The sequence below is a fragment of the Rana temporaria genome, chromosome 3 (genome assembly GCF_905171775.1).
Source record: "Rana temporaria chromosome 3, aRanTem1.1, whole genome shotgun sequence".
Classification (NCBI taxonomy): Eukaryota; Metazoa; Chordata; class Amphibia; order Anura; family Ranidae; genus Rana; species Rana temporaria.
The window spans coordinates 4,919,745-4,928,876 of record NC_053491.1 but is presented as its reverse complement, the minus strand read 5'-3'; positions in this window follow the sequence as shown (position 1 = coordinate 4,928,876).

Here is a 9,132-nt window from a genome sequence, read left to right as displayed (position 1 = left end):
CACTCTTCCCAGAATCTCCCTGACGTTTCATTATCTCTGTAACCTTGGTGTGTAATGTCTGAGGGACCTGACTTTGATATTCCCCGAGAACTGTTTATCTAGGAAAGGTCCGATGTTTCCTGCGCGTTCCGGATATCGCCGCTCACCTGTCTGGGGAGAGACATTCGTTCAAAGGGTTTCGGCAAGATACAAATGGGCAGGCCTGCCAACCATTGCCATGTGTTTATTTGGGTCGTTCTCCTAAGCCTATCATTTTACAACTCCAATATACGAGGGTGCTCCGGGTGCCAGGCCTTGGAAGTCCAATACGAGTGTACTGAGCGATTCCGCTCCAATTTTTTTTGTGGGGGGCGCAAACAAACTGAAAAAAAGCCACACTGTGCCCATCAATTGGCACCAGTTTTCCCCATCAATTGCCACCAGTTTTCCCTATCAATTGCCGCCAGTTTGCCCCATCAATTACCGCCACTGTGCCCATCAAACGCAGCCACTGTGCCATAAAACGCAGCCACTGTGCCCATCAAATGCCGCCAGTTTGCCCCATCAAACGCCGCCAGTTTGCCCCATCAATTGCCGCCAGTTTGCCCCATCAAACGCCGCCAGTTTGCCCCATCAATTGCCGCCAGTTTGCCCCATCAATTGCCGCCAGTTTGCCCATCAAATGCCGTCAGTTTGGCCCATCAATTGCCGCCAGTTTGCCCCATCAAATGCCGCCAGTTTTTCCCATCAATTGCCACCAGTTTGCCCCATCAAATACTGCCAGTTTGCCCCATCAATTACTGCCACTGTGCCCATCAAACGCAGCCACTGTGCCCATCAATTGCCGCCACTGTGCCATAAAACGCAGCCACTGTGCCCATTAAATGACGCCAGTTTGCCCCATCAAATGCCGCCAGTTTGCCCCATCAAATACCGCCAGTTTGCCCCATCAATTGCCACCAGTTTGCCCCATCAAATACTGCCAGTTTGCCCCATCAATTACCGCCACTGTGCCCATCAAACGCAGCCACTGTGCCCATCAATTGCCGCCACTGTGCCATAAAACGCAGCCACTGTGCCCATTAAATGCCGTCAGTTTGCCCCATCAATTGCCGCCAGTTTGCCCCATCAAACACCGCCAGTTTGCCCCATCAATTGCCGCCAGTTTGCCCCATCAAATGCCATCAGTTTCCCCATCAATTACCGTCACTGTGCCCATCAAACGCAGCCACTGTGCCCATCAATTGCCGCCACTGTGCCATAAAACGCAGCCACTGTGCCCATCAAATACCGCCAGTTTGCCCCATCAATTGCCGCCAGTTTGCCCCATCAGTTTGCCCCATCAATTGCCACCAGTTTGCCCCATCAATTGCCACCAGTTTTCCCTATCAATTGCCGCCAGTTTGCCCCATCAATTACCGCCACTGTGCCCATCAAACGCAGCCACTGTGCCATAAAACGCAGCCACTGTGCCCATCAAATGCCGCCAGTTTGCCCCATCAAACGCCGCCAGTTTGCCCCATCAATTGCCGCCAGTTTGCCCCATCAAACGCCGCCAGTTTGCCCCATCAATTGCCGCCAGTTTGCCCCATCAATTGCCGCCAGTTTGCCCATCAAATGCCGTCAGTTTGGCCCATCAATTGCCGCCAGTTTGCCCCATCAAATGCCGCCAGTTTTCCCCATCAATTGCCACCAGTTTGCCCCATCAAATACTGCCAGTTTGCCCCATCAATTACTGCCACTGTGCCCATCAAACGCAGCCACTGTGCCCATCAATTGCCGCCACTGTGCCATAAAACGCAGCCACTGTGCCCATTAAATGACGCCAGTTTGCCCCATCAAATGCCGCCAGTTTGCCCCATCAAATACCGCCAGTTTGCCCCATCAATTGCCACCAGTTTGCCCCATCAAATACTGCCAGTTTGCCCCATCAATTACCGCCACTGTGCCCATCAAACGCAGCCACTGTGCCCATCAATTGCCGCCACTGTGCCATAAAACGCAGCCACTGTGCCCATTAAATGCCGTCAGTTTGCCCCATCAATTGCCGCCAGTTTGCCCCATCAAACACCGCCAGTTTGCCCCATCAATTGCCGCCAGTTTGCCCCATCAAATGCCATCAGTTTCCCCATCAATTACCGTCACTGTGCCCATCAAACGCAGCCACTGTGCCCATCAATTGCCGCCACTGTGCCATAAAACGCAGCCACTGTGCCCATCAAATACTGCCAGTTTGCCCCATCAATTGCCGCCAGTTTGCCCCATCAGTTTGCCCCATCAATTGCCACCAGTTTGCCCCATCAATTGCCGCCAGTTTGCCCCATCAAATGCCATCAGTTTCCCCATCAATTACCGCCACTGTGCCCATCAAACGCAGCCACTGTGCCCATCAGCCACCTAGGGCGCCCAGCCACTGGTGTTTCTACTCTCTGCTTTCTGCAACAAGCAATGCCTGGCGGAGGACTGTGTCTGTGTCCTGACTTTTGAATGAAGGAAAGCAAGTAAACATTCATTGATGGGCACTGGTGAGGCTGCATTTGATGGGTGCTGGTGAGGCTGCATTTGATGAGCGCTGGTGAGGCTGCATTTGATGGGTGCTGGTGAAGCTGCATTTGATGAGCACTGGTGAGGCTGCATTGATGGGTGCTGGTGAGGCTGCATTTGATGGGCGCTGGTGAGGCTGCATTAGATGGGCGCTAGTGAGGCTGCATTTGATGGGTGCTGGTGAGGCTGCATTTGATGGGCGCTTCATTAGAAAGGCGGGCTATACATGGGCAGGGCAAAGGGGGTGGGGTCAGGGGTGGAGCCAAGGGGGGCGGCAAAATGAGGTTTGGGCAAGGGCAGTGGTTCTTAACCTTCTAGTGCCGTGACCCCTTGATAACATTTCACAAGTTTCTTTTTTGGGGGGGGGGGGGGGGGGGGGGGGGGGTGGGATGAGTGGCAGTGCTGGGAGGTGTTCTGATCGGCAAACTTAGGTGCTCTTGATGAAAGTCATCTGCTGATCTGAGAACTGTAGTGGGGACTTTTAATGCCAACTATAATCACAGGTAGTGTTACTCACGGTGTCTCCGGCTTTGCTGTGTCTCGTAGCAGTGACACCTATGCTGAAATCAGGAGATGGGGTCTCCTTCAGCCCCTCCCACTTCACATTCCTCACCAGTCAGCTGACCTCTAGTGTCTGCCCCCCCCCCCCCAGTCTTGCCATGAACTCAATGGGTGGCTGTGAAGAGGCTGATTGGGCGGCCGTGGGCTCCAGGAACTGCCCAGCTGGGCGGCCACAGGCTCCAGAGACAGCCCAGCTGGGCGACCACAGACTCCAGAGACAGCCCAGCTGGGCGGCCACAGGCTCCAGAGACAGCCCAGCTGGGCGGCCACAGGCTCCAGAGACAGCCCAGCTGGGCGGCCACAGGCTCCAGAGACCGCCCAGCTGGGCGGCCACAGGCTCCAGAGACAGCCCAGCTGGGCGGCCACAGACTCCAGAGACCGTTCAGCTGGGTAGCCACAGGCTCCAGAGACAGCCCAGCTGGGCAGCCACAGGCTCCAGAGACAGCCCAGCTGGGCAGCCACAGGCTCCAGAGACAGCCCAGCTGGGCAGCCACAGGCTCCAGAGACAGCCGCAAAAAGTCTGGGAGAGAGCGGTGCGGGCTTTAGGAACAGCCCAGGGGGTCCCGACCCCCAGGTTGAGAACCACTGGCCTAGGGTGTCAAAAATCCTTGCACCAGCCCTGGCATGGTTTAGGGGGTGGCGCCCCTTTGCCCCTTATGGATGCCTCTCCGATACGGTACATGTAAAAGGAGATTCCCGTTCTGTGAAGTAACAAGTAAAGGATGAGCCACCAATTAATACTAGGCCAGGAAAAGCCTGGTAAAATGCCAAAGCCAACTCGTTTCGGGGGCTCGGGGCTCCCCTTCATCAGGGCCTGGACGTTGGCTGTAATAGAGGATTATACTGGACACACCAGATGCGGATTACAACGACTGACAGCTCCGAAGGAAAGGCACAATTACCGATTTCTCACGCAATTCCGCCGTCATGCTGGAAACACGAGAGGATCGCAGATGATTAACAAGGAGGCGTCACGAAGAGAGAAGAAGACGGATTGCCCGGATCCGGCAGGATATTGGCTCGGGTTCCTCTTGGCACAACGTGCGGAATATCCCGGAGGACGCTGTTTACTCTCATTTATGTCCTCAGACAAAACTAGAGAACGGCGACGTCGCCAGAGAAGCTGCGAATTCCTCTGGATATTAAATTATAACGTGTGGGAGGAGTTACACCAAACACGCCGGTCACGTGATCTCTTAACATGAAATCTGAACAAATCATATCCCTCTATACAGGGCCGTAGATATTTTTTCCTGGGGGGGGGGGGGTTCAGGTCTCTCAAAGGCATCATTTACACTTTTATGTTGGGGGATGTACGGTAAAAAAGGGGGACAGCAGAGTGGGGCCACGAGGCTTTGCAATGCTTTTCAGGGGGCCCCTTATTAAACTGAGGGAATTGGCCACAATGGAAGGGGGGCTGGCTGATGCACTCTGAAACTCTGATTGCTTCTACTGTGCTGATGCTGAGGCTAAACAGCAGGGACACTGTCTGGGCATTTTGCCAGGTTTGAACCCCCCTGACCCCCCCCCCCCCTTATCTACGCCCCTGCCTCTATAGTGTGTACTTGTCTCAGTCCGGAGCACTAAGTGTGATTTCTGGATGCTTCCTCCTTCCTCTGCTATCTGCATGTGTTACTTCTGACAAGTTTTCCCTGACACCAAGAGATAAAAGGTGACAGGGAAGGGAGCTCCAGCTAATCAGCACTGTTCCTGTGTAAAGGGGGTGTGTCCCTTCCCTCGAATCAACTCTCAGAGCTCTCCTCACTGATCCCTGCATTCTGAGCGTAGCGCAGTCCTGATCCCTGCATTCTGAGTGTAGCGCACTCCTGATCCCTACATTCTGAGTGTAACGCACTCCTGATCCCTGCATTCTGAGTGTAGCGCACTCCTAAACCCTGCATTCTGAGCGTAATGCACTCCTGATCACTACATTCTGAGTGTAGCGCACTCCTGATCCCTGCATTCTGAGCGTAATGCACTCCTGATCCCTACATTCTGAGTGTAATGCACTCCTGATCCCTGCATTCTGAGTGTAGCGCACTCCTGATCCCTACATTCTGAGTGTAATGCACTCCTGATCCCTGCATTCTGAGTGTAGCACACTCCTGATCCCTACATTCTGAGTGTAGCACACTCCTGATCCCTGCATTCTGAGTGTAATGCACTCCTGATCCCTGCATTCTGAGTGTAGCACACTCCTGATCCCTACATTCTGAGTTTAACGCACTCCTGATCCCTACATTCTGATCATAATGCACTCCTGATCCCTGCATTCTGAGTGTAATGTACTCCTGATCCCTGCATTCTGAGCGTAACGCACTCCCGACCTCTACATTCTGAGTGTAGCGCACTCCTGATCCCTGCATTCTGAGTGTAATGCACTCCTGATCCCTGCATTCTGAGTGTAGCACACTCCTGATCCCTACATTCTGAGTTTAACGCACTCCTGATCCCTACATTCTGATCATAATGCACTCCTGATCCCTGCATTCTGAGTGTAACGCACTCCTGACCTCTACATTCTGTGGGCAGCGCACTCCATAACCCTGCATTCTGGGTGTAATGCCACCACCATTGCTTGACTACGTCTGACCATGCCACCATTGTCTGAAGTGAACCCCCGATAGGTTGCATGGCTTGCAGAGCTGGATTATCCACAAGGCAGCCTAAGGCACGATGGAAGTCCAGGGGCCCCAGCTACAAGCACCAAACCTGCGGGGAGATGGGGGCAATTAGTGTAACCTATACATCTGCCTGTCACTTCACAGGGGGAGGATGCATTTTTAGGCAGTCGGTAGGCCGAGCCAGTAGAGAAGATGCAAATGAAAAGGCTTCTCTGTACCCACTGCAATCCTTATCGGTGTCAATCAGAGATATAGGAAGGGGGGTGGGGGGGACCTTGCCTAGGGCCCCCTTCTGATGACTTGTGAATATAGAGATCCAAATGGTTTCTTCTCTTGAAGATATTGATGAGATGGAGTTCGCTAACCACGGTGGTGACGGGTGGGAACCGATGGCGTCCGGGATAACCAGAACGTGTCAATATCATGTCCCAGAGAAATGATCGGCGTCTCGGGTGGAATGTGATCGTTTAGTAATTTAGGGTTGGAAGGTGGAAGGAAACAAGATGTGAAATCAGGTGACAGGTTGGAGATGAAATGACAATTTGCCCAGAAAGAGGTGACATTTGTCTTGTGACATCTGATGAAGAGGAAATGATGGTGATTTTGCAATGTTGCTTTTCATGTTTAGCATGTGTGTTTGTGTGCTGTGTGGTGTGTGTGTGTGTGTGTGCTGTGTGTGCTGTGTGTGTGTGCTGTGTGTGTGCGTGTGCTGTGTGTGTGTGCTGTGTGTGTGTGTGTGTGTGTGTGTGTGTGTGCTGTGTGTGTGTGTGTGTGCTGTGTCTGAGTGTGCGTCTGTGTGTGGTGTGTGTCTGTGTGTGTGTGTGTGTGCTGTGTGTTGTGTGTGTGTGCGTGTGCTGTGTGTGTGTGCTGTGTGTGTGTGTGTGTGCTGTGTGCTGTGTGTGTGTGCTGTGTGTGTGCTGTGTGTGCTGTGTGTGTGTGCTGTGTGCTGTGTGCTGTGTGCTGTGTGCGTGTGTGCGCTGTGTGTGTGTGTGTGTGTGTGTGCTGTGTGTGTGTGTGTGTGCTGTGTGCTGTGTGCTGTGTGTGTGTGTGTGTGCGTGTGCTGTGTGTGTGTGTGTGTGTGTGTGCTGTGTGTGCTGTGTGTGCTGTGTGCTGTGTGTGTGTGTGTCTGTGTGTGTGTGTGCTGTGTGGTGTGTGCTGTGTGTGTGTGCCATTCTGTGCCATCAAACGCAGCCACTGTACTCAAAAATTGCCACCATTGTGCCCATTAAACGCAGCCACTGTACCTGCCCATCAAGCGCAGCCACTGTGCCCATCAAACGCAGCCACTGTACCCATAAATTGCCACCACTGTCCTCATTAAACGCTGCCACTGTGCCCATCAAGAGTAACCACTGTGCCCATCAAGCGCAGCCGCTGTGCCATCAAACGCAGCCATTGTACTCAAAAATTGCCACCATTGTGCCCATTAACCGCAGCCACTGTGCCTGCCCATCAAGTGCAGCCACTGTGCCCATCAAGCGCAGCCACTGTACCCATAAATTGCCACCACTGTCCTCATTAAACGCTGCCACTGTGCCCATCAAGCGCAGCCACTGTGCCCATCAAGCGCAGCCACTGTGCCATCAAACGCAGCCACTGTACCCATAAATTGCCACCATTGTGCCCATTAAACGCAGCCACTGTGCCTGCCCATCAAGTGCAGCCACTGCGCCCATCAAACGCAGCCACTGTACCCATAAATTGCCACCACTGTCCTCATTAAACGCTGCCACTGTGCCCATCAGGCGCAACCACTGTGCCCATCAAGCGCAGCCACTGTGCCCATCAAACGCAGCCACTGTACCCATAAATTGCCACCATTGTGCCCATTAAACGCAGCCACTGTGTCTTCCCATCAAGTGCAGCCACTGTGCCCATCAAACGCAGCCACTGTAACCATCAATTGCCTCTAGTGTGCCCCATCAATTGCCGCCAGTGTGCTCCCCCCCTCCACGATCCCTCCGGGTCCAATCACAGCCCCTGTTGTTTCAGCCAATAGATGCAATGCATGAATCTATCTATTGGTGATTGACGGGTGCAGGAAAGAGAGAGAGGGGGCGGCGCTCCTGCGCCCTCTATGGACGCACCGCCACTGCCTCTGGGGGAACTCCGGCTTCCTCCCACACTCCAAAGACGTGCTGGGAGGTTAATTGGCTCCTGTCTAAAAATTGGCCCCCAGGATCTATGAATGTGAGTTGAGGGACCTTAGATTGTAAGCTCCTCGGGGGCAGGGAATGTACAACGTATGTGTAAAGCGCTGCGTAAAATTAAAATTAATAGCGTTATATTAAGTGCCTCAAATAAATAAAATAAATAAACAAAATATTCGTGACCCGGCCGCCCTGCAGCAGCTTCCTTTAGTATTTAGCATTGCTGTCAGGGTTAGGGTTGGCAGGAACATAATAAACATAAAAATAAAATAAAAATTATAATAAAAAGGAAAACAAATCAGAAAAAAAAAAAGTTTCCCTTGTGATGAACGCAAAGGAATCATCGAAGCGCTAACAGCATCCGTGACCGATCTACGGGGAACGCATTTCCAAACTTTATTCATAACGAGACATTGGAAGCTTCGTATATATTAAAATATCATTTAATAGTAAAATATCTGATAATGGGGTAGATTCAGGTAGGGGCGCGCAATGAAACGGCAGCGCAGCGTAACGTATTTACGCTACGCCACCGTAACATACAGGAGAAAGTGCTGTATTCACGAAGCACTTGCTCCGTAAGTCGCGGCGGCGTAGCGTAAATGGGGCCGGCGTAAGCGCGCGGAATTCAAATGTGGAAGGGGGGGCGTGTTTTATGTAAAAGGCGCCATCCGTGTACATATGCCAGTGTGCATTGCTTCCAAGTACGGCGCAACAACGTATTGGTTTTGACGTGAATGTAAATTACGTCCAGCCCCATTCACGAACGACTTACGCAAACGACGTAAACAAATTCAAATTTCGAAGCGGGAACGATGTCCATTCTTAACATTGGCTGCGCCTCCTAATAGCAGGACAACCTTACACCGAAAAAGCCTTAACGCAAACGACGTAAATACATTGCTACGGGCGTAATTACGTCCAGCCCCATTCGCGAACGACTTACGCAAACGACGTAAAAAATTCAAATTTTGAAGCGGGAACGACGTCCATACTTAACATTGGCTGCGCCTCCTAATAGCAGGAGCAGCCTTACGCCGAAAAAGCCTAACGCAAACGACGTAAATACATTGCGACGGGCGTACGTACATTTGTGAATCGGCGTATCTAGGAAATTAGCATATTCTACGCCGACAACAACGGAAGCGCCCCTAGCGGCCAAAGTGATATTGCACACAATTCTACGCCGCCGCAATCAAGTTACGTCGGAGGAGGAAGCCTATTTTTACAGCGTAACTGCCTTTGTGAATTGGCGTAACGAAACGCCGACGCAG